The sequence below is a fragment of the Capsicum annuum genome, chromosome 8, assembly GCF_002878395.1.
Source record: "Capsicum annuum cultivar UCD-10X-F1 chromosome 8, UCD10Xv1.1, whole genome shotgun sequence".
Taxonomy (NCBI): Eukaryota; Viridiplantae; Streptophyta; class Magnoliopsida; order Solanales; family Solanaceae; genus Capsicum; species Capsicum annuum.
In genome coordinates, this window is record NC_061118.1 from 61,284,648 (window position 1) to 61,311,595 (window position 26,948).

Genomic DNA, 26,948 nt, shown 5'->3' on the forward strand with positions numbered 1-26,948 from the left:
TGGTAATTGGTTTCCTTAAAGTAATCTATCATTTTCTATCTCAGCTATATGACCGTCCTCGTGTCATAATATCCATTCATGAATACATTTCAATCCATGCATCATGTTCTTAGATTCATATATTTAATCATGATTCATCTCAAAAGTATTTAGTACATGATCTTAGTCTTCCTAGTACTCTAGCTCAACTAGTTTTATTTGAGGATGAATAATACCAAGAGAGAGATATTGTAATGCCCTAAATTCTCAAGCTCTAGATCCCTTCAAAAGATAGACCACTAAGTTTGCTTTCTAATGTTTCAAGTCTTATCTCAATTTGATGTCGTGCCAAAAATTAGGGGAAAATTTTCCCTTAAGGACCTGGCACACTACTGTGATGACAACTCAGGTAATGAGTCATTAACACTCGTGATGAGTCATCATGAGTGAGTCGTATTCATTCCAATGAATGCCCTAAGTTTAAGTCCAATGGCTAAAACTAGGCCTTACGATCATAATTAGTAACTACAAGTTTTATGGAGGGACTCATAGCCTGACTAGTAAAGGACCCAAGACTCAAGATTCAAACTATTAATCCATGTTATGACTCGTAGTCAGCCAAGGCGAGTCATATGGGGAAAGTCATAGTTAGACTAGGAAGGGGCCCTAAACCCTAGATTTTATCTTATGACTCATACTATGACTCATAGTGAGTCGCAACGAGTAGTAGGGTGAGTCATAACGATTGGGAATCGAGTTTTCAACATATTTGTCCAGGGAATTTTATGACTTTTCCCACTCTCTTACAATCCAAATGAAATTGTTTTGGATTCACAAGGGGTGTTATAAAAGACCCAAATCCCTAATTCATAACATAATTATCAATTTCACCTAAGAGAAATCAAAAAGGTGATTTCTTTCTCCCTCAAGACCAAATTAGGGTTCTTCAAGCAAGTCCAATTCTCAAGAAGAATTCTTCAAGGTTTCTACTTCAGGTATGTGGGATATCATCAATGGTATCCCTTCAACCATTAAGTCCCAAAGTTTTCTAAATTTTCAAGTTTAATCCCCTTTATGTCTTGTGTTTCCATATATTTGACAATATAAATTTCTACATCATGATTAGTTATTGATTTGGCTGTTATTTATAGTTTTTCCATACCATGAATTGTTTAATATTTGTCAAGATTATTCTGCATTAGATAGTGTTGGTGGGTTATGAACACCCAATACCTAGATATTCATATATTTCACAAATGTTAGGTTATAAGTCATTTAGAGCATACTTGCATCATTAAATTCAGAATTCTTTCATATTGAGCATATGCCAATATCAATCATGTTAAGTGCATCATTGACTTTTGCTGCTAAGTTTTAGTGGTTGATTATCAGATATGGATTGTTCCCGAACGCTTCAGATAATATATTTACTTGGAACGGAGCAACTTTGATTGGTAGTATGATGGATGGTTATGATATTTGTTTTGCAGCTATCCTGTGGCACGATATTCATGATAGAGCCTTTGGGGAGGTGACAAATTTGCCATTTCCTTTTTTTATTTAGAGATTGTGTGAGGATACTAGTGTACCAAAGATATTGGTAGTTAATGAGAGAGTATAGGTAGAAGCCACTGCATAGACAAGGATCGTGAATGATTCAGTATGGCCCTTTCCCAAGAGACCTAATGGGTCTGCCTTAGTACCTTAAGGCTAAACTAAGGGCCCTTCAGTCTCCACAGAGCCCAGTGATATACATGGAGGTGATGTAGGAGCTAGAATTGATCTTGAGAGATGGGAGCAGAGAGAGACCCTCAAGATTAGTACACAGGGTGAAGAGACACTGACGGCTTCTACATCAGGCCCAGTCTCCAATTTAGAGCCAGTGAGTGCTTTTTCATTGCCTTCTCACCCATCCACTACAACTGCTGCTACAGGTATGACTTTGTTATCTCATGTATTTATGTAGACCTTAGTGGACAATCAGAGATCTATCGATGAATAGTTACATGTTATTGAGACTGAGGTGGCTACTCTAAATGGGTAGATCCAGCATGGGTTCAGACTAGACTAGAGACGGAAGAGGCTAGATGAGATGGCTATGTTTTTGATAGATGTCTTTTAGATCGATTTGTAGAGATTGAGATGCCGGATCTAGGTCATATTAAGGAGAAGTTAGATACCTTACGAGTAGAAGTATACTCTCTCACAATGCGTCATATGATAGCCTCTCCTTTGGATATTACCTTCGTACGGGCCCAGACACTTTTATTTATTTGCGGAGGATGATGAGAAGGTCCTTGTAGGTGGGATCAAGGGAGGACACGTGGGGGATCTGCAGGATCCCAATATTTCATATGACCAGTCCTTGAAAAAGGTCAGATATTATTCGATGGACTCTTTAGTTATTGAGAGGCAGAGGTATGCCGAGATAGTAGCAGGTGCATTTTCTAGTAGTGCACCACCACCGCCACCGCCAATGCTAGTGGATATACCCCCATCCTGGGATGCTCATGACACAGATGGTTAGTACATCCCAGGTATTTCCTCATTCCCTTTGTTTTATATTATTTTAGCACATTAGGGATAACACATAATTTTTTAGTGGGAGATGAGGTATACCATAACTTTCATGGGTTTTTAATGTTGTACTTCTTTTTCAATCGGCCGTGGTATAGTTATGGAACTGACATGTCTAGGGTAAAATTTGTGTCAAATTATGCTTTGTTTTGTATTATGTTGTGTTTTCGTGTAATTAGGAGATTCTTAAGTATTTAAGGCAATCATCATATGTTTGATTGATTTTTCAAAAAAATGATACCACTCCAAAATTTTGTTTTGGAACTATGTGAATGTATATATCTGTAAGCATTGTAGATCTTGTTATGGAAATAGGATTAGGGACATGATAATCACTTGCTAACAATTGCATGAACTGGATAAGTAGTAGCTGTTGATATTAACTCTATTCCATGTGTGTGAGATTCTAATTAGTCTCTTTTATTTGTTAAATCGAGAACTTTCTTGGTTAGTCTTGCCTAGGTTATAGGATAGTTGGGTAGGAAAGGATCATAGACCATTTTAATCCACTTTTAGCCTAAATGACCTTCCTAATATGAAATAGTATCCCTTGATCCCTGTTTTGAGCCTTATAGACTATTTTTCTTGTTTCACCTATCACCTTTCTATTTATGTTGCAATAACCTAGTTTGGCTCATTCCTCCTTGGACATTGTACACGTCAACTCAGACAAATCGCCTAAGTTGAGGATAGTTGTCATAGGGGTGTGTGATGTAAAGTGGGCATATAGAAGGGTAAAATGAGAGAAAAATTTTGTAGGGCTAGGTATGGTAGCAAAAGAAAAGAAAATAAGAAAGAAAAAAGACCACAACCAACCTAAACGTGCAATAAAGAATATAAAGGGAGAAATAAGGATGGAATAAAATTAAAGATGGTTAATGAGTTAACCCAAACTTAGTGTAGTGCCAAGGAGACTTAGTCACATGATATCGATTTGTACCATACCAACTCCCCAAGCCTACATTACAAGCTGATATAAGTCGTATAGTGATCCTAACTTGATTGCTTGAATGCTCAGGTAAAGAAAATAAGGGCTAGAATATGGTGTTTGACATACATTAATTGGAACTTCTCTTCTGAGTATGAGTGTCTCTTGACTGTCCCTGCATTGACATACATTATTTCATATGAGTGAGTGAGACTTCCTAGTTGTGAGGGTACATGATTCATATTGCTAGCTGCATACTTGTTTTGGGTAGTGTAACTTACCTAGATATGCATGGTTATCTGTTGCTAATGTAATGTCATACCTTGATCCCATTGTGTCACAATGTTTTGCTTCATGTTTTTACGCAGTTGGTTTTTAAAAGCTGAGATTGAAGAGGGTATTGTGATTTGAACCAAAAATGTTGATTAATTGCCTTGGATAGCTTAGATTCTCCTAGTTAAGTGCCGTGGTTTGTTTTGTTGAAATTTGTTTCTTGAGGACATGCAAACATTCTAAGTTTAAGGTGTTGATGAGCTATAGAACTATAGCACTTTTGATGATAAAACAATTAAAATATGCAACTTTCTCAGGTTTTTTAATTCGATATGATGTGTTTTGGGTATGCTTTGTAAAAAACTAGGTTTTGGATGCTAAGTTCAAGAAAAAGATGAAAAATGGAGTTTTTAGCTACTTCATCATTTTTGGGCATTTGTGGCACTTACCTGATACGTGACAAAAGCATGTGCCAAAACTTGATGTTCGAAAGCTTAGTTGCAAGAATTGGAAGGCCTGGCACTTACCTATGTCCACGTGCAGGCCATATATAGTACTTGTGGTTCATACATGACTAAGGTAAGTACCAGAATTGAAAATCCTATGCAAGAGCTAAAGAAGAACTTCTAGAACTTACTTATGTCTACATGCGGACCACATCCAGTACATATGGACCACATATAGTACATGTGGACCACATGTAGTACATACAGACCGCATGTGGGTAAGGTAAGTACCAGAAGTCCAAAATCCCAAGGATGAACAGTACAGGAAATTTTTTTAGAACATACCTAGGTCCACATGTGGATCGCATGTGGTACATGCGCCTACTGGCAGAATGCATATGGCCCAAGTAAGTGTCCACCGTCCCTTTTTTACCTTTTTTATTCGGGCTTTGATTTTTAGGATTTTATCATGTGCTACAAATATCCTTTATGTGTTTTTAGTAGAATTTACGTACTTTTGATACTTACAAACATATTTTGATTCTGAGATTCGATTTTGGAATTCACTTGTATTGATTTTGGTTGATTAATTCAGTTGAAGTTTTGGGTTTTCAGTTGTGATTATTGTGATTACATCTTATGATTTCACTGATGAACGTTGTTGATTACTTCACAAGCATGAGTGGCTAAAAACCCTTAGCTGGGGTTGTGGAAACCCTAATGGATTAATGAAGTAGGAAAAGTGCTATGTTGTTCTAAATCGATACCCATGCATGTATTGTATGATCTTCACTTTAATATCTATCTTAGCAATTTCAAATGTTAGAATCCTGCCTAGATTATTGCTACTTACTCCAAAAGAGGAGTAGTGACTAGGAAAAGATAATTACAATGGTAATTTGAAGTTTAACTGTCAATCCATGCTACTTAGGATTATCTAAGTAAGATGGTTAGCCGTCATATAATAACTAAATACTAAAAATATAATAGTTAACTGCGATCTAGGATAAGGGTTAGTAAGGCGACATCCTGAGACTCAAACAAAAAAAGGGTGAAATCTGTCAGCTAGTCCAAAAGACGGTTGGTGGTACATAACTTATTAGATTCTAAATGCAAGGTATTGAGTTGGATCAATAAAGCAAGATAATCCAATGGATTTGAAAATCCATGGGAACACAATCCTAGTGTTCACCGATGACTGATTAGAACCATAGTTGATACTAGCTACTTGTTCAATATTGACAATACAATCCCCCCATTGACTTTTCTAGTTTTACCTCTGATTAAAGAAGCTGAGAGGGATAATTCCACATATTTCCTTGGGATTTGACCCCAACCTTGGTTGGGTTACTATATTTGACAGTGATCGCATAATCTTCACGTTGAAGATATAGTTTGGGCATTATCAGAATACAAGCAAGTCCTTAGATTCTGCATTAGCTAAGGAAGAAATCAACACAAAGCCGATCACAATAGACATAGTAATAACGATCTAACTGAACCTCATACTTCCCCTACTTCGTTAATTTGATAGGGTTCCCACAATCCTAGTTAAGGAAATTAGCCACTCATAGTTATGGAACAATCCATGGAATTTAATAGAAAAAGCATAGAATTAATTACACAATGACGAAAGAATAAAATAAAAAATCTCAAAGTAATTAAGAAACCAAAAACCGAGAACAAGAGTATCAAAGAAGTCAAAGTTCGTGAAAATATCTCAAAGTGTGTAACATAATACAAGAATAAACCTGGGGTATTTATAGTATCTCAAAATAATAAAGGAAACATAATAAAAACATAATAGGAAAATTAAGTCGGCACTGGTCACGCCTCTGACAATGAATCATGAGGTTTGACAATAACTCGTTGCCTATTGTCGTAGCTCACTTTTGTCTTCAGTGATCAGGACTCATAGTGATACATCACGAGTCGTTAGCTAGGACTCATGATGAATCCAATGCATGTGAACTTTCAGTACTTTTGTTCGATGTTTAGAACGACTCCACATTATGAGTCATATGCTGTCATCACAACTCTTGGCCTTTACTCGTGTCCACTGAGGCCTCACTTGTCAACTTTCAGGACTTTTATCTACTGTGCTTAGAACAACTTTACTCCACGACTCTTAGTCACTCATAATGAGTCGTGGTGAGTCTTTACTTCATTCCTAAAACTCAGTATGGGCCACTGATAACATAACTCTGGCAAAGAGTCGTTAGGTGACTAAACGATTCATTGCCTGGTCAACACATGCAACTTTTCAGAGTTTTTACATCCCTTTTTAGTCTATACCACTTCCAACCTAATTCATCTACAACACACCCAAAACACACATCATATCCATAAAACCATGGCACATCAACACCCTTAACTTTGAACATTTGCATCCCCTCAAGCAACAACACAAAATAGAACAAACATAATGCTTAACTAGAAAGATCATAAGACACCTATGGAATTGATTATCAATTTTGGTTCAAAATTCATTACCCCCTCTTACTGTTAACTCTTCAAAAGCCAACTGTGTGTTTCGATGAAACACAACAACGTGAAACAAAGGAATCAAGTTATGACATTACATTAGCAAGAAATAACCATGTATATATATAAGTTACACTACCTAAATAAACAAGGAATTTAATAATGCAACCCATGTACCCTTATTATCAAAGAATTCCTAATCTATCAGATAGAACAATATATTGATGCAGGGACGGTCAAGAGACGCTCTCACTCTAAAAAAGTTCCAGCAGTGTGCACAAAATGCCATGGGCTTGCCCTTAATTTCCTTACCTTAGTTTTCGGACAATCGATTTAGGATCACTATAGGACTTTAATTCGCTTGTAACATAGGCTTAGGGGCTTGTATGGTACATTCAGGATTTTTCAGTCACTATGCCTCTGTGGCACTACAATTACTTTGGGATCCACTCATTTACAAACTTATATTTCATTTCACCCTTATTTCTCCATTTTTATTTTTTCCTACTCATTCAGGCTAAGTGTGGTTTCTTTTATTCTTTCTTTCCTTCTTTTGCAATTTTTTTCGTTGTTTTTTCCTTTTTTTTCTACCACACTCAACCCTACTTTCTTTTTCTATTCACACCTTTCTTCAGACCTACTTCTATTTGAGCACCCCTATGATGGCCACCCTCAACTCAGGTGATTTTCATGAGTTAAGGTGCATAATGTCCAAGGAGGACTAGGGCTAAAACAGGTTCATTACAATTAAAATGGGAAGGTAAATGGTGTAAACAAGAAAAATAGGTCTACTTAAGCTCAAAATTGGGGTCAATGGATACTTCTTTATATTTGGTTGGTTATTTAGGCTATAAGTGGACTGGTTGCAAAAACGGCCTATGATCCTTTCCTGGACAACTATCCTTCAACCTAGGTAAGACTAATTGGGAAAGTTTTGTATTTCTCACACACAGGGAACTAGGAAGCAGCTCACACACCCAATGGTACAAGGTCACATTTCTAGTTACTACCTATCCGGTTCAGGCAACTGTTAGCCATGATTATTATGTTCCTATACTAATGCCGTCACGATATTCATGGTGGTCATATGTATACACACATCACACAATTATAATTCATATTTTTAGGAGGGATATCAATTTTCTCAAAATAATTTAAGCACAATAACAACAACATACCCAATGAATTCCCACCAAGTGGGGTCTGGGAAGGGTAAAATATACACAGTCCATACCCCTACCTTTGAAGAATTAGAGTGGATATTTTTGATAAGCCCTTGGATCAAGACATAGTGATAGTAAATAAAGACAAAGTAAAACACGAAACAGGAAACAAAATGAAATAGCAGAAATAAGGCACCCACAAAGTAGTATGACACACTAACCGATTGCAAGCACCCACCTCCCCCAACCCACCTAACTAGAGACTTCATTGAATAAGAAAAGTACTAAAACCACTATCAAGCTACCCTAAAGTGCACCTAACTACTGGCTACCACTCACCTCTATGCCCTAACCTTCTACCCTAATCTGAGCTCTCTAAAATTTCCTATCTAGGGTCACATCTTTAATAAGCTGTAACTGAACCAAGCCCTATCTAATCACCTCCCTCTAGTATATTTTTGGCCTACATATACCCCACCATAAACCATCTAAATCCAACCTCTTGCACCTCCAAACTGTGGCATTCTCTCTCTTTCTCATCACATGCTCAAACCATCTCAACCGCACTTCCCGAATTTGTCCTCCATTAAGACCACCCCCATCTTTGCCCAAATGACATCATTCCTAACCCTATCACCCCTAGAATGTCCACACATCCAATGCAATATTCTTATTTCTTCCACCTTCAACTTTGGATGTGAGAGTTCTTAATTGGCCAACACTTTACACCATACAACATGGCTGGATGAACCGCTACTCTATAGAATTTGCCTTAATCACTCAAAACCTATCAACTTAGGTAAAAAATTTCTTCCCAGTTAAACACCAATACATCACATCACCAAATAAAACACGTCATAAAATATTTTCACCCTAGATATGCTAGTTCATATACAAACGACGACCGATGGGCAAAGAGGTATGGGAACAAAAACCTATAACAGCTATATGGTACACCCCAACCCCAGCTGAGAAACTACACACTATCCCTATTGCGTGACTATAACATAAAATAAAGAGGGTAAAAACATACCTAGGTGCACTAGGCACTGGCTTATGCAGTGTCATCTTGTAGGGCCTTAGAATGGGACTCACTCTCCTCATTAGAGGCCTCAGTTATTCCTAGGGCACTCACATCAATAGTGGCACCAGCTGTGCCCGGTACTCTTAATGGTGTAACTGGCGGAGGGGCGGTGCTACTGCTTTGATCTGTAGCATTAGGAACTCAGGAACTACCAGCTTCCATCGCAACTTTATGGACTCTCGTCTGCCGATCCAATTTATCCTAAATATTGGTTGCATTTGCAGCCTCAATCTTTTTCTCCTCAATTCTCTTTCTCTTATTTTTCTTCCTACCTCTTTCACCATTATTATCTATAGTAGCGGTGTCCAACCTAACTCTTCAAAAATATCCTCAATAATTGGCATCAAAGGGAAAGGTCTGGCATACATGTCTTCAATAGCAACTCGGAGAGTGGCTAATTCATCATGTATCCCCTACAGATTTTAGGACTGAACATCTACTAGCTTCTGGCTGATCTACCTCTCAAACCCATCAAATTGGGTCTGTATATTCCTCATCTTATTCTTAATCTCTTTCTGACCCATAGCTTAACCCCTTTCTCAATAAGCTTCACCTTTGCCTCCACAGCTCCTAATCTCTTTTTTACTTCAACTAAGAATGTTTGCGATACTAAAGCATAATTAGCGGGGGACAACCTAGAACTGAATGGTCTGGCCGTAGGAAGTAGTGTCGATGTCTGGGAAGTAATTGCTATATCTAAAGCCTAAGGCTCAGACTGTCTCATCTTAGAAAGGGTATCACCCATGTCGGTGAACCCCAAGTATCAATACTAGGCCCTTCAATCCAAAATGCCTTTCTAAGAAATTTTTCTCCTACCTTTTCACCCTTAAAGATGGGGTTCACAATATCACAAATCTACCCCAAATCCATAGTACCTCATGAGTGAAGGAACTGGTCAACCCTTGAAATCTCTAGCACTCCCTCATCTACACATATCCAAGTCTATAAGCATGGGAATTCCATGGTTGTGTCACTGCTCATAGCCCGATCATGGATCGTCCTCACTATCTACTTGGCTATAGCTAACTCGTTTTCCTCTATATTTCTCCAATCAGGGATACTCGATTAGATTCAATACATTTTCCCATAAGTGGGACTAAACCTATGACGCATAAGAGTCCATCATGGCTTCACCAAAAATTTTAGGTTGCCCTTCATAATCGATGATGAGGCACTAACACCTTTAACTGCGTAAGGATCTTAATCCCTCTCTATAAAAATAATACCTACCATTAACCAAAAGTGTGAAAGCTTAACCTCTAACCCAATCTATTTCAACTTCACCTTATGCATCTCATCCACACAATAGTCAATCTCAGTTTTATTAGCCGATGACTAAAATTCTGGACCATGGAGGAATGTGGAAATTGTCTGGGTAGAGATGTTAACCCAAATATCTAAAATCATCAAAGTCATTAATAGGTCACCACCCTTCCCCGATCGTCCCTATAGATAGGACCGCTTAAGCTCTATCTGATATGTAGCATAGAACTTACGTACTAGTGCTTGGTTGTATTTTCCTGGAGATCCGGTCATGCACTTAAAATTATATCACATGAATTGGGCATCAAATTTAGGCATTTCAGATATGCCTGTGGTAGTCAGCCTTCTCTCTAAATAGAGCCCTCTCTATGATTTTCCCATAGAAGGGTTTATGGAAATATCTTGGTCATATATGTCCTGAATTTTATAGTACTTGCACCGATTGATGCTGAGTACCGAGAAGGATCTATTGAAAGTGGTCTAGCAGATGTTGGTAGTAGAGAAGGGTGTACCTCAACTGGGGTGTCACTCCACTTGCTATCACCCTCTTCTCAATTTCAGAACCCTCATCCTCAAAACTATCTTCTTTTTTATCATCTTCCTCCTCGAGACTAGACTTTTTTTTTCATTATCTTCACCGTCCACTTTAGACTGGGACGGTGAGTGGGGTATTGACTGGCTAGGATATTTCATCCTAGTCTTGGCCTGAGGTGGTGTGACTTATGCTATAGCATCTTTGTCTTCTCGAGGTAGCTTCTTTCTTATTGTAACCTGCCCTTCTAATGGGTATTCTTCAACTGTGACACTAGACTCATCAGTATCCTCATTCATGAGGGAACGATTGGAGCGGTTGGCTAGCTTCATAGGAGTTTGCTTCTTTGTGGAATCCATCTTGGGAGCCATTGGTACATGTTGATATACACTTATTACTAAATCGTAAGAAGAGGAAATAAAAATAAGAAAAAAATAACATAAATGTTGCAGGGTCTGGGTACCCTACCACTCAGGTTACGAGTCATGACCACTAATCACGAGTCGTTATGAGACTCGTGAAGTGGAAGGATTCCTAAAAATTATTCACTAGTCTCATACCCAATTTTTACCTAAGGTCAAAATGAGAACAACATTATGGACTCAAAAAGAATTGATTTTATACAGAGCCGCCACCTAATTTTTATGGAAAAATAGGAAAGCTATTTATTTGTTTAACAAGTATGACTTTATTTAATCTATGAAACCAATTTGAATTCTAGGTAAGAGTTCAAATTATTCTGAAGGAAAGGGGTTAGGCAAGACTTAAGTTTATTAAAAAGGGAAAGAGAAAAAAATCTATGTTTGTAAATACAAATATAAAATATGTACTAAAATAATATAATGTGTGTGGTGTCGTAAAGTATATATAAACAAAATCTATAAATATGCATATAAAGACAAAATTGAATAAAGAAAAATTGTTCTAAGAAAAAGACTACGTAATATTTGTTAATGTAAAAATGTGTGAATTATTTATTTAAATATCTAAATCAATTTTAATATAAATATTAACGGCCTAAATTTGCCTAACATGTGATGAGAATCGCGTAAAATAAAGAGTATCCCGCCCAACACCCCCAAAATAAAGTCTTCACTATGATAATATCTGTACAAGTATAAAAATATAAAAGTACAACACAATTTAAAGCCTTCTTTAAATATTTTCCCAATGAGTATTTTCAAACACCTGTATAAACACTTGTAATAAAATGTTAGTAACAAATAAATAATTATCAAAATAAATTTAAAAGATATGTGTGCATATATGTATTTAAAAATATATTTTTCTCTAAAAAGTGGGCTCGGATTAAATTTTCGATACGCCATGGCTATGAAGTGGTTGCTCAATTTGTTGACAATCGTAAATCACCTTGCCAAGATACGAATCATAAAACCTTTTGCATTGTTATAAAAAATTCATCATCACCCAAAATATTTATTTTATTACGTATTTTTATACGCAATATCCATCTTTTTATTTGTGAAGGCCTCGAAAATCGACGGAGAATTTCTTTATCGGCCAACCCAGTTTGTGTAATATCTAATGTATTATCAGTTAAATAAAATATAAAGGAAACAATAATCCAAATCAATCCTTAAAGGCAAAACAACAACATACAAACTAGTGATAAATATAATGAAGAATAAAGCAAAATGGCACCAACAAAATCCACCAAAATAGTCAAGCGCAGTGATGGACCTTGATGAAAAACTCAATAGATTATGAGTCATTCGAAAACATAGCATGCAACATGTCAAAGTAAGGAAACAAACATAAAAACAAAGCATGATCAACACAAATAAAATTAACTGACTTCAATGGAACTTCGCCAGAAAAGTAGTGTTTCATCGGATCTATGCAAATCTAAGCATGCAATATATAAAATTAATGAAACCCAATTCAACAAAATTCGAACCATTGGTCATTATCAGTCGTTTCTTCAACGGTTTTCACCGGAGCAACACAAAAAAAATGAATTCAGTCGGATCCACCCTTTTTCCAGTGAAGTAGCAACAAATAATGGAGAAAGAGAGAGATGGGCAGTGCAATTGTGGTTTAGCAGGGGTTGGGTGGTGATGTGGTGGTTTACCAGTGGGTTGCTAGCAGTAGCGTTCACCAGAGCTTCGACATTTGATAGTGACAGCAGTGGCTAGGCAGTGAGAGTTTGAGAGAGAGAAACAATGAGAAAAGGAGGAGAAGAGATGTATGTGAATGAGAGGAAAGAGAAAAAAATTAGGTTTTTGTGTGTATATTTTTTTTTTTTGACAAAATAAGTTCCTCCATTTATTAATAATATAAAAGAAATTTATTTTTACCCAAAAAATAAAAAAATGATCCCTTTTGTTCCCTAATGCATAATTTAAACCATAATATATTATCTAACGAATTTTTACCCTTTTAACTAATGTGTAAAGATTATTTATTCAACGGATGAAAACCTCAACCCGTCCCTCAAATATCACTTTTTAAAAGTGATGATATTTTGATTCGACTGATTTGTTGCTCTATGTATTTAAATAATTAAGCTGACTTACGTTTGCATCTTGTATTAAATAATGTATAAAAATATGAATGCCGATATATAATCATAAAAAAATAAAAACAACAAATATAATAAAATCACCTAAAAAACTACATTACGCTATAAAGATTTAAAATTATAATATGTAAGAAAGAATTGCAGTGTTATGCTATGTATGTATGCAGATGATTGTCCAAAAATATTAGAATGATAATAAACTGATAAGAATTCTAAAATTTATAAAATTAAGGATAATTATCAATAAATTATGCAAAGTTAAAATATGACAATAAATTGATAAAAATTTCTAAAAAATGCTGATTATCGTTAGTTTGCTAAAAATTTATAAAAATTGTATAAAATATTACATTTTATGTACTTTAACGACCATAAAGCTTAAATGTGCTAATTTTAAGGATGGAGAGACAAAATTGGGTGTCAACAACTAGTAAGGCAATGAGTTCTCCCAACGAGTCGTTATGTTAGACCACAACTTGTTACCAACACTCGTTATCTATCCAAAAGTAATTTCATGATGCATTAACCTTCCCAGTCATCACGACTCCTCACCACGAGTCATATAGTTGGATCACAACTTATGGCATGAGTCATGATGACAACAGTACCTCAAATTTTTTACGCACCCATGCTCCTAGTGATTATGAGTGACATAACGACTCGTTAGGTTACGTTATGAGTCGTTATAAGTCCCGTAGTCACTAGTTTTATGAATGTTAAAAGGGTTTAGGTTAGATTTTCATGTTCCCAGCTTATCCTTAGGATTATAGCAAGTTCGGAAACTCCAAATATCATCCCCACAAAAAATATTGAACATAATACTCCCATTTTTACCCTATGTATATGTTAATCAAGAAAAAGACGAATCTCTAATTTAATAACTTAATGAACTCAAGGAATCTAAGAAATTTTTACCAAAGCACGATACCAACTTAAGAGATAAACAATTTACGGTATAAGACTTACTTGATTTCGGCTTTTGATTCCCTTGAGAAAGAATTCTTTGAAGTCACTTAGCCCTAGTTCTTGAGAATTTGCACTTGTTAGGAGATTATGATTTCAAATTTTGGGATTATAGGGGATGACTTTTGGGGTATATTTTTAGCACTTGGAGTGGTTGTGAGAATGGAGGAAGTCACACTATTTTAAAAAAAGGGAACTTAATCATTTGGGATTAATTCACTTAATTAAATAATAAGTATCAGACTGGGTCAACCCGCTAGGCCCATGATGTTGTGCCTGGTAACAAGTCCATGTAATGATTCGTTACCATAAGTAACGAGTTGTGGACACCCCCTGTTACAACTGGGATCTTACCTGGGTCTCAGGTCATCATGACTCAACGTGATGATTTTTTGTCAATGAAAACGAGTTATTCTAAGAGTTGTGATGACCCTAGAGACCAAATAAATGAGTTGTTCTTAGATCCAAGTTGATACAACTTTTTTCACAAGTCATGAGGACTGATAAGGACTCATGAGATGAGTCGTATAGCCTGACACTAAAAAAGTTTTTTGGTCTTTTTCTGCAATCTCCATCCCTGCATACTAAACACAAATTACCCTATAATGAAAGAAGTACAAAACATGGATTGCCTCCTATGCATCGCTTGGTTTAATATTGCATCACAACGCGGCTATGTTGGATACTCATACTTTACCAACTAGCCCCATGGGTTGCCCCCTTCCAGCGCTTGATTTAACGTTAGCATGACTCAGTTGCCTTGGTTATTCAGACTTCACTAAGGTCCATATCATCAACCACTTTCACTTCATCAGGGTTTCCTATATAGTGCTTCACCCGTTGCCCATTCACATAAAATGGGCTTCACCATAACATTCCAGCTCAATAGCACCATGTGGGAACACCCAAACCACAGTAACTGGTCCATACCACCTAAACTTTAACTTGTTAGAAAATAAGTGAAGTCTTGAATTATAGAACAAGACTAGATCACTGGGCTCAAACACCATTTTCTCAATTTTATTTTTATGATACAACTTCATTCTTTCTTTGTATAGAATAAAACTCGCATACTCATAGAGTTAGAATTCATCCAACTCATTTACCTTACTCAGCCTCAAATTAGTTATATTATGCCACGCCAAATCTAGCCTTTTTAACACCTATAGTGCCTTATGCTCAAGTTTAACCTATAAATGGTATGGGGAGGCACCTATGGGAGTTTTAAAAGTTATTCGGTAGGCCCATAGAGCATCATCTAACCTTCTTGACTAGTTAGTCCTACTGGCATTTACAGCCTTTGCCAATATGGACTTGATCTTTTATTGGAGACCTCAACCTGCCCACTTGTCTAAGGATGATAAGGTATTGCCACCTTAATCTCTACACCATATTTCTCAAGTAGGTACTTAAACAACCAGTTGAAAAAGTGAGACCCACTATCACTAATGATCACATGAGGAGTGCCAAATCAAGAAAAAAAGTTCTCTTTATAAAGGCGCTAACATTTCTACCTTAATTGTTTGGAAGTACTACTGCCTCCACCCATTTTGAAATATAGTCAACCGCCACCAAAATATACTTTGTACTACAGGAGCTCATAAATGGACCCATCAAGTAAATCCTCCACACATCAAACATCTCCAACTCCAAGATAGGCGTTATGGGGAGTTCATGGTGCCGTGAAATATTTCCTTGACATTGAAATTGGTCACAGTCTTGTGCATAATCATGACCATCCTTGAAGATCATAGGCCAATAATAGCCATATTACATAATCTTGTGGGCTATGCGGGTTCTAACATGATGACCCCCAACTGGTGATGAATGATAATCCCCAAGGATACTTATCATTTCCACCTCAAGAGGTGCATCTTAGAATAACTCCATCCGTATGAATCTAAAAAAGATAAGGATCATCCCAGAAGAATTTCCTTACCTCATGCATAAACCTCTTGCACTGTTGTAAAGATAGGTCTTCTGGAATAAGATCACTTACCAAATAGTTGACGAATCAGCAAACCATAGGATGAAGTCTAAAGATGCTACCATGACCCGCTAATCTGGAAAAGTATCATCTATGTCAAGCTCATCCCCTAGTTACTGCATTGCCTCCTTCTCAATCCTTGACAAGTGATCTGTAACTTGGTTTTTAGTACCTTTTTGATCCTTCACCTCAAAGTTAAATTCTTGCAGCAGGAGCGCCCAACGAATCAATCTCAGTTGTGCATCTTTATTTGACATTATGTATCTCAATGCTACTTGATCTGGATGAACAATGACTTTGGTCCTAATTATATAGGACCAAAACTTCTCGGAGGAAAAAACCATCTCAAGCAACTCCTACTTAGTTATGGTATAGTTCATTTGATTAGGATTTAACACCTTTCTAGTATAGTAAATTGGGTGAAGGATATTCTCTCTTACTTGGCACAAAAAACAGCCAAGGATACTCCATTAGCATCACATATGATAAATAGTGTAGACTAATTAGGGGACACAGTGATAGGGGCTGACACCAACTACTCCTTCAGTCACTCAAAGGCCTTAAAGCATGCATCATTAAATATAAATTTCACCTTTTTATCAAGAATATTGCATAGCGTATTTGTAATCTTTGAGAATTCCATGATGAAGCAGCTGTAAAAACCAGTATGACCCAAAAAACTTTGAATACCTTTCACCAAAACTAGTGGTGGCAACTTCTCGATCTCTTCAATATTTGCTTTATCTACCTCAATACCCCTTTTTGAGATATTATATGCGAGAATAATACCTTCTTTTACCATGAAATGGAATTTCTCCCAATTTAAGATCAAATTGCATTCCTCACATCTATGGAGGGCATTGGACACATGGTCTAATCAGTCATCAAAAGCGTTCCTAACCATAAAAAAGTCATCCATGAAAACCTTAATAGTTTCTTCTACCATGTCAGAGAATGTCGATATCATACATCTCTAAAAAATGTTGGGAGCATAGCACAATCCAAATGGAATCCTTTAAAACACAAAAGTCCCATAGGGGAAAGTAAAAGTCATCTTTTCTTGGTCTTCGAGAGTAATAGTAATTTTATTTTATCTTGAACACCTATCAAGAATATAATACCAACCCCTCCCTACTACCTATCTAGCATCTGATTCATAAACGACATGGGGAAATGGTCCTTTTGATTCTATGTATTCATCTTTCTATAGTCCATGCATACCCATTATCTAGTAACTGGTCTCATAGGAATAATTTCATTCTTCTCATTGGGAACCACAGTGATGCCACCCTTCTTAGGCATGCATTAAACTGGGCTATCCCACTTGCTATCCACAATAGGGTAAACCACTTGATAATTTCTTCACAACCTATTGCATAGGAGGATTGTTGATGCTCAATGTTGGGAATGCACTTTGACTCAAGTTGAATTTTATGGGTACAAATACCTAATGAGATACCCACAATATTTGCAATGGTCCATCCAATGGCCCTATTGCATCTCTACAGCACTGATAACAATACTTCTATCTTTGTGTCCACTAAGTTAGATACAATAATCACCGAAAAGGTATTGTTGGCCCCTAAGAATGCATATCACAAGTGAGATGGAAGGACCTTTAATTCAAGGACCGGTGGTTCCTCGATAGATGGTCGAGCCAAAGGAGTGGTTCTATTCTTCAGATCCAGATTAACCTTCTTTGTAGCATAAGTATAATAACCTCTACCATGTAATGCACTCATCATAATCAATCCCATCACCATCAAAGTTTATAATAACTACTGCTAGTGCCTCAACTCTAATTCTCTCTTCGATGGGCACAGTCACTACATCAATATCATCATCAATAGTGCCTATCATAGACACCACTTATTTATCATCAGGCTGCCACATCGACTGACATATATTAAAGATCACTTGCTCATTATTGAACCTGAACTTTATATGTCCCAACTCCTTATCAACCAATGCCCTACTCGTACCTAGGAAGGGTCTTCCCAAGATGATAAGGATGTGGAAATCCACCTCAAAGTCAAGAATAATAAAGTTTGCTAGAAATGAAGGATTCCACCATCACAAAAACATCACAACGAATATCAACCAGCTTCTTAACAGAGCAGTCAGCCATTAACAATCTTATTGAAGTCGGTTTAGGTGCCTTGAATACCAAATATTTTTACACAACTAGCGGCATTCGATTTATGCTAGCTCCCAAGTCACAAAAAGCTCAAGAAAAGTTAAAGGACCAATAGTCATGGACTAGTGAAACCTCCTAGGTCCTCATTTTCCTCTACTAACTATCGGGAAGCAATAATATTACAATGGTGTACATTATCAACAATAACAGGACTATCATATATTGTCACTTCAACATCAGGCAATGAGGGATTGATAGTAGACTTGCCACTCCAAGTGGTGATAGCAAGACGAGGACCATCAATCATAAGATTCTAGACTGTGTTTCTCAAAAGGGTACCTAGTTGTCTCTAATTTGAAATAGCAGACATATGTCAAACTACTACTTTAACTGCTAGATCATAGTCACATGACACTCAACCTTCTGCATTAGACCTGAGATATCATCCTTAATCTCCTTAAGTAATGTTTCCTAATTTTCTTGATCTTTCACTAGTTTGGACAACATCACATCCATTCTCGATTCAATACCACGACTGCCAGACAAAATATACCTTTCTCCCTTATTTTTGTAGTCATTCTTTCTTCTCCAGTTACCATCTCAAACCTGAGATATCATCCTTAATCTCCTTAAGGCATATTTCCTAATTTTCTTGACCCTTTAACAGTTTGAACAATATCACCTCCATTCATAATTTAGTACCACAACTGCTAGATGGAAAATACCTTTCTCCCTTATTTTTGTAGTCATTCTTTCTTCTCCAGTCACCATCATGCTCCCAACTATGATCTCTGTATCAATCTTTGTAATAGTTTTGACCTTGGTTTCCTTTCCCTTTGGCTCAGAAACCCATCAATTCCTAGTCTAGATACTTAGCCTCTTCCTTCACATTTGAATCATAAATTAAAGAGGCCTTGCCCTATATGCCTACTGCATTTACCTTATCAAAATTCACTATTGCAAACTGTTCTATCAACAACCCAATATCAGTTCTAAGTTGCATAATTTCTTGCACCACAGAATCATCACCCACTCTATGGTCACCATAAGACCCAATGGCATAAGTTTCAGAACCTCTCTCTGCCTTTCGAGTATACCATCCTTAATTGGTGAGAGATATCTAGTCCAGAATATCAATGCTACTTCCCATCATAAACTCATGAATGTTTCTCTAGTGACCATATTTGCCAAGCTCTGGAACTAATAGTCAGGGCTTTATAAAATATCTCCAGCAAGTTTGTCCTTGAAATACGATGATTGGGTACCATGCTCAACTTCTTAATAAATTGGAACCATGCCTCATAAATTGACTCAGAATGTAGCTACTTTAGGTTATATATCTCAATTTTTAACTGTAACATTCTAGTTGGAGAAAGAAATTATCCAATAATTGTCTATGTAACTTATTCGAAGTGGTAATTGATCCTCGAGAAAGTTCCCCCAACAACAATAAATCTTATCTAGTCAAAGAAAAATGGAGCAACATCACCCTGAGTGCCTCCTGATCTAAATAAAATTAGCCAGATATATATTTGTGTCATCCATAGTCAAAATCCCAAACACACCTTTCAGATTTAAGAGTAGGATCATGGCATTAGTTAAGTCAAACTTAACACCTATTGGCAAAGCAGGAGAAATAATGGATCTTGTCTCGATCAGCTTACTATATCCCATATCCTACTTATCATCATATGTCTGTCGGTAATGGTATATTAGGATCACTTGAGCTTGACCACCTTAGACTCTATCTCGAGTACCATCAAGTGTTGCTCGACTATCAACTATTGGTTTCTGCCTCGCCAGCTCGGCCTACTGATTTATATAATGGGCTTCATTTTCCCTTCTCTGTTTAGCAGCTATATTTGCTAACAGCTGCTCCATTTGCTGATTCGCAATGTCCTAAACTCCTGCCAAAGAAGGTGGAGGCATAATATTAGGATTATCCTAAACCCCTTAAAGATAGCATACGTGTACTTATTCTATCATTATACATTTAGGCTATAAGATTCTCTATAAATTTAGATGTAATAGGAGTAATGTAATGCCCCAATTTTCTGAACCGAAATGCTACACGATGCTCATGACCCCGAAGGACCACAAGCTAACCCATGACTGATATCTGTACCTGTAAACTGCATAATATCTCATAAAATATATGGAAACATGAACTGTAAGGCCATAAGGTTCAATCCTGATACATATCTGAAAAATATGGTATAACAATACCAAAAAGAAACATAAGTACTGAAGTCGAGCATCTAATCTGACATCTAGTCCGAAAGCCTCTAACTGAACTGAATAAGGAGTTGATGGGACATGTCCCCAACTAACTCCAACTACTGAAATGAAGTGAAAACTTAAATAGAAATGAAATCATCATGTCCTCGAAGGATGAGGACTCACGTCTAACTTTGACTGCTAATCCTGGAATCTACTGCTGATTTGGAGCTCATGCCTCTGAACCTATGGTGTAACATAAGAGAAAGCACCATAGTACAAATGCGTCAGTACGTCTGAATGTACTAAGTATATGAGTGAGGTGGGCTAAATGAAAAGGGTTATATGCATGAAAAATACTAATTGATATGAATGTGATATTACATACATGCATACATAACTGTAACTGAACTCATGGAGATACTGACTATTGAGTCTGAAAACTGATAACATGAGTGTACTGATAATGAGATTTTGAAAGACTGAGTTTACTGATATTGATATGTAAATCACTAACTAAGTGATGGATCTGTACTGTATTACTGAATACTGGGAGACTGATACTATATTACTAATAAAGGAATAATTGTTTCTGACAGTTTGAATTATGAAGAACTGGTCTGATTGACTGTATCTGACAGTCCTGAAGCTGAGTACTGATAGCATGAGTTCTGATAAATTTTGTGATTGATAGCATAAGTAACTGTATCTAACAGTCCATAAATCTAAAGGAAACTATCTAAGTTCTTTACTGAGACTGGGTAGCTAAGTTGATAGTCCTGAAATCTGTAACTGAAACTGTGGGAAGTAGTTATCTAACTGACATGTCCCAAATATTCTATAATAGCTAAGCTGGGGTCCAATATCATCCCCGACTGGAGGGGTATCAATACCGCGCCACTAGTAAGGACAACTGTGAGAACCCTATATTGGAAAGTACTCAAGTGAGAACGGTGGGAGCCTTAAACTGACGGGTTAAGCCACCTCATCTACCCTAATCTGATGGGTTAAGATGTCTCAACCTACGTTGGCTACATAGTTCTTGAATACAAGGATTTCTACTAAGAATCACACCCTAAACTGGCGGGTGAGTTCCTATCCTTGGGTTCACTCGGTGCTAACCTCTACTCCCATTTGAAGGACAGTGAACTGAATAACTAAGCTGAGCTGAATAATTGAACTGAATTGATTAGCTGAACTAATACTGATTAACTGGACTGATACTAGTGGTATTGTTTAGCTGAGCTAAACTAAGTTTACTGGATTCCAATGATTGACGGAATGTACTGAGTTCTGAGGAATGGTTAAGAGTAATGAAGTTACTGAGATTGACTGTGAATACTGAGGTTGCTGAAGTTACTAAACACAGAGATTACTGAGATTACTGGACTACTGAACTTACTGAGATTTCTGAGTTTTCTTGAGTCACATGACTGACTGAATTCTATAGATCATGGCTTGACTGAGAGTATCGTGAAAACATGACATGGCTCTAGGCATACAACTATATTTTTTGGGTACAAGTACCCCCAGGACTCGATGGAAGGAAACTGACACAACTTGAATTTCTTGAGTACACAACCATCAATAACAATTCATAATACATGAGTGGGGGATTTCATGAAGTACATGGTCGTCCTAATATCTATCATGAATAGGAATGCATATAATCAAGTCATAAATCTCATATTCTAATATCATGGGCATTCCGACAACATATATTATTCATAGCGATCGCATGGAAACCATTCAAGCATAAGGGAACGGCAACATGTAACATTTAGTTCATATTGTAATGATTTGGGGATATTAAACTTCATGTATTTATTCAACATCTCAAACATGGTAGGAAAAGCATGGATATAATTTGCATACATAATTCATATCTTCATCATCATACATGCTTCATGCCGCTACCATAAGAATACATAATTAGCATGGAAATTCTTATTAAAGAGTATAGCTAACATGAACTTGTTATTTAGATATCATGAAATCATGTAAATATGAAGTTCTAACATACTAGGCATTTTATCGAACACCTTGCATGCATTCTTTAATGCATAAGTGGATTTCATCAAATTATACATCATGAACAACCAAATTTACATGTTTCCAACTCATATGATATCAAGAATTAGGAAAAAAAACATATAAATATTCCATCTTGAGAATCACTCAATATCAACAACATGATCATCAATACCCAACAATATAGAAATCATACTTTATAGTGAAAAAGAGGGTTTTTGAGCTTTATGGATGAAAGGGATCCATAAATCAACTCACACATACTATTATGTAGCAAAACAAACAAGCCTCAACATGGGTATGATCATATCACCACAACCAACTAAGCTTTTGTATTTTAAAGATTGATTCTTGAACTCCACGGACAAAAGGAATCCATGGATGAACACTACACATACCTTAGAAGGAAGATTCTTGATGATTGACGGAGGGATTTCCTTGGAATCGGATCTTCACGCTTGATTGTGCAACCCTACTTGTTTTTCTCCTATAGTGCTCTTGTATGATGAGCTTTGAGATGTTAATAGGGTTGTAATATGATTAGAAGCTATATATTTCATAGGGTTAAGTCTAGGGACGTGTAAGGAGTGTTAAAAGACTTAATTACCCTTAAAATAACTCAAAACAGAGTGTTTTTGGCACCTGGAATTGACTTTGGTGGTGCCCAAGTGATTGAATAAGCTATGTTAGGCGGCTCCTAACCAATCGCCTATGTCTAGGTTGGGCGGCGCCTAACCAATCGCCTATTCTTACTGTCTCTCACGAAAATGGGCATAACTTTTCGCTCGGGTATTGGATTAAGGCGAAATTGGTATCGTTGGAAATATAATTCAATTATCCATCATTTGGTGGGTAGAAATATGTAGAAATACCACATTAACATCAATTTTTATACTCATTCAAAGATGACCCTTGCAAAATCGAACACTAAAAATTGATAGATTCAAAAACTCTTAGCTTCTATTACCTTAAGTGACTCATATGAACATGCTTAATTTATCATAAGTTATATTATCACTAGGATACTCATTGTAAGTCATGCACTAAAATTCTACTCATAGGATAGGAGGTTTCATACGTAGAAAAATGGTTCGTCTCCTAGCTTAGAAACATACGGGGTATTACAATATCTCCCCCTTGGAAACATTCGTCCTAGAATGGAAATTAACTGAAGCCGGAGAGATGATAAGATGAAGTACGTACAAGACATACACTACTGAAACATGGGTTCATGACTGGCATGACTGAAAGCTGAGTACAACATACTGAATATGTATATCTGATGCACGGGAAGCTGATTCATGAATATAAGACTGAGGATTCTAATAAAGTAAATTTTCTCAAAATGAGAATGCATATCTGATGCATAACTGAAAGGTTGAATCCATGCATATCTGATGCATGATTATATAACTGACATAATACGTGAATGCATGACTGAAAGTACTAATCAGCTGATCACACATATCTGATGCGTGAATTCATGACTAAACTTACTCATGAATATGCAATGGTAAAGGTATCAAGTTTGAACAAAAAACTGAGCATGGAACTTAATACCAAGTTTGACACTGAAATATGAATATAAGAACGAGTAAGTTTAAGGAAAACTGTTACCTTGAACTGATAATACCAATAAGTTTGAGATTAATTACTCCATATGCATGATCGAAAACATGAGAACATAAATAAGTCTGGGACGTGGTAGATATATTGAATATCATGATCTGAACTGAATCTTGAAAACATGGCATACGACTAAAGTTGGATCTTGAGGGTTAACCTATGAGTACCCCTTCTCCAAACTGGATTCATCAAAAGAAAATAGAGCAGCATGTTTATGTCATAAAATTTTGGGGGTATGATGTATCTCCCCCTTGGGACACTATGTCCCTCAAAGAATACTGACTTGGATGAGCTACTGAGGGAAATTGAGGCAATGCACAAGACACCTAGGAACTGAGTCATGACTGAATAGCTAGGATCTGAACTGAGACATAATACATGAACTGAGCTGAACACGAGTGCATAAATACACTAACTTATCTGATTAACTGAATAACTGATAGCTGAATACTGGATCTGCAAAGCTAAACTGTACTTAGTCTGAATAGCTGAGCTGAGATTTTTGAGTTTTATGCATATGAGATAAGGACTAGCTGAGTAGAATGAGGTATCTGAGCATGGATTCATAAAGTCTGTATTATTTTCAAATGCGAGACAAGTGTACAACATGGCTCTAAGGTATTCTATAAACTGGGGTACTGAAACACTGATAACTGAGTACTGACAACCTGAATGCTATGGTCAAGCATGTTTGGAACTGAAATGAGTTTCAATTCCGGTTACTAAACTGAAGATGACATTATAACTAAGCTTATAGCTAGTACAGAAGTACTGAATTCAAGGACTGAACACTGATCACTGAGTGCTGGATACTGACACTATAATTGAGTTGGCAACTGAGTTTTTGATGGCTACATTCTGGGGACTGACATAAGTCAAGGATCTAAATGTACACTTACACTTTGTACTTTCCCAACTTCTAAATATGACCCCTTGCTAGATGCTTACTTGCACATTTATCACGACATCCAAGCCTATCTACACAACTACACCCTCGTACAAAGTAAGCATGCAACAATCTTCTTTTATCTAAACAATTGCTCATCACTACACTGTTCCATAAGGAGAGCTAACTAGAGGATTAAACCAGGTGGACCTGAAACATGAATAGATACAAACTAATCTTGACATATGACTGAAACTTGAGGAATAAAATATTAATAGTTTGGATTTACCAATAAGGTCTGAACTGAGGATATACATGACATAGTCTAAATGTATCTGATCTGTAGGGGCATAGCATGAGTCATGGAAGCTAAGTATACTGGAAAGCATGATATGCTTACATGAGTCATAAGCTTCATGACTTGAGTCTAAATTTTCTGTACTCGTGGGACGTAATTCGAATACTGAGGGAGCTGGAACTGAACCCCTTATACTGGGAACTGAAGGCGCACATAATCCCATGGAAAGTGCGTGAAAGTAGATTATGCTCATGGAAAATGACTCGTACTGCTGAGTAAAAGGGACTCCTTATAGTGGAAATTGAATTCATACATGATCATGGAAAAAGAGATACATGAGCATGGTTCGTGACCATAGAGTTGGTATGCAATGCCTGAGGTGGTTTTCCTGATAGATAAAGGACAAATCTTTGTACTGAGAAGAGGATGGGTGGGGAATCATCTTCCCTTACTTCTTTTCTATACATACTGGCACTACTACTGGAATCTTGAGAGTCTGACTTGGTCACTTAATCTATCATTACATACCTATATTCTGTTCAACACCTGCCTGTCTTAATAAATACATCATCTGATTCTGTTTTCTCTTATACTGCTAATATCACATTCACACCTTCATGCTTAATTTTGAGTCAATAAACTTAAGTTTTTAGCTTGTACTGTTCATGCCTACTGATCTAATCCCCATGAATACATAATCTGATCAAATAGAATAATACTATCCCAACTCGACTACTGCTAAACTTCAAGGTTCAAGAATGAGTTCTCATGATCATGAATAAAAGTTGTACGACCTTGGAACAATAATAAACTGATGGGATACTGTTTGAGTTTGTGGCTAATCCTATAACTAACTATAGGGACTATCTGAGAAAGCCCTGTCTTTAGGACTTTGAACTTCACTGTTTCTATTACCTTGAAAGTAAGGTAAAGTAAACATAAGGGGTGCATGATATGAATCTACATGGTTTCCTTAAAGAAACTTGCCATAGCACGATTTTGAGACATGAAAGAAGGGAAAATATCCCTAAAACATCTCATAGCCTCCTGCACATAAGTGTGGTGCATAACACGCCCATGTATAAGACTCTACTTGATGCAGCTTTCAGACTTCCTAGGACACTGTTGAACCTTAGTCTCTGATACCAAGTTTCTAATGCCCCAATTTTCTGAACTGAAATGCTACACGGTGCTCATGACCTCGAGGAATCATAAGCTAACCCATGATTGATATTTATACCTGTAACTGCATAATATCTCATAAAATATGTAGAAACATGAACTGTAAGGCCATAAGGTTCAATCCTGATACATATCTAAAAAATATGGTATAACAATACCCAAAAGAAATATAAATACTGAAGTCTGAACATCTAATCTGACATCTAGTCTGAAAGCCTCTAACTGAACTGAATAAGGAGTTGATGGGACATGTCCCCAACTAACTCCAACTATTGAAATAAAGTGAAAACTTAAATAGAAATAAAATCATCATGTCCTCGAAAGATGAGGACTCACGTCTAACTCTGACT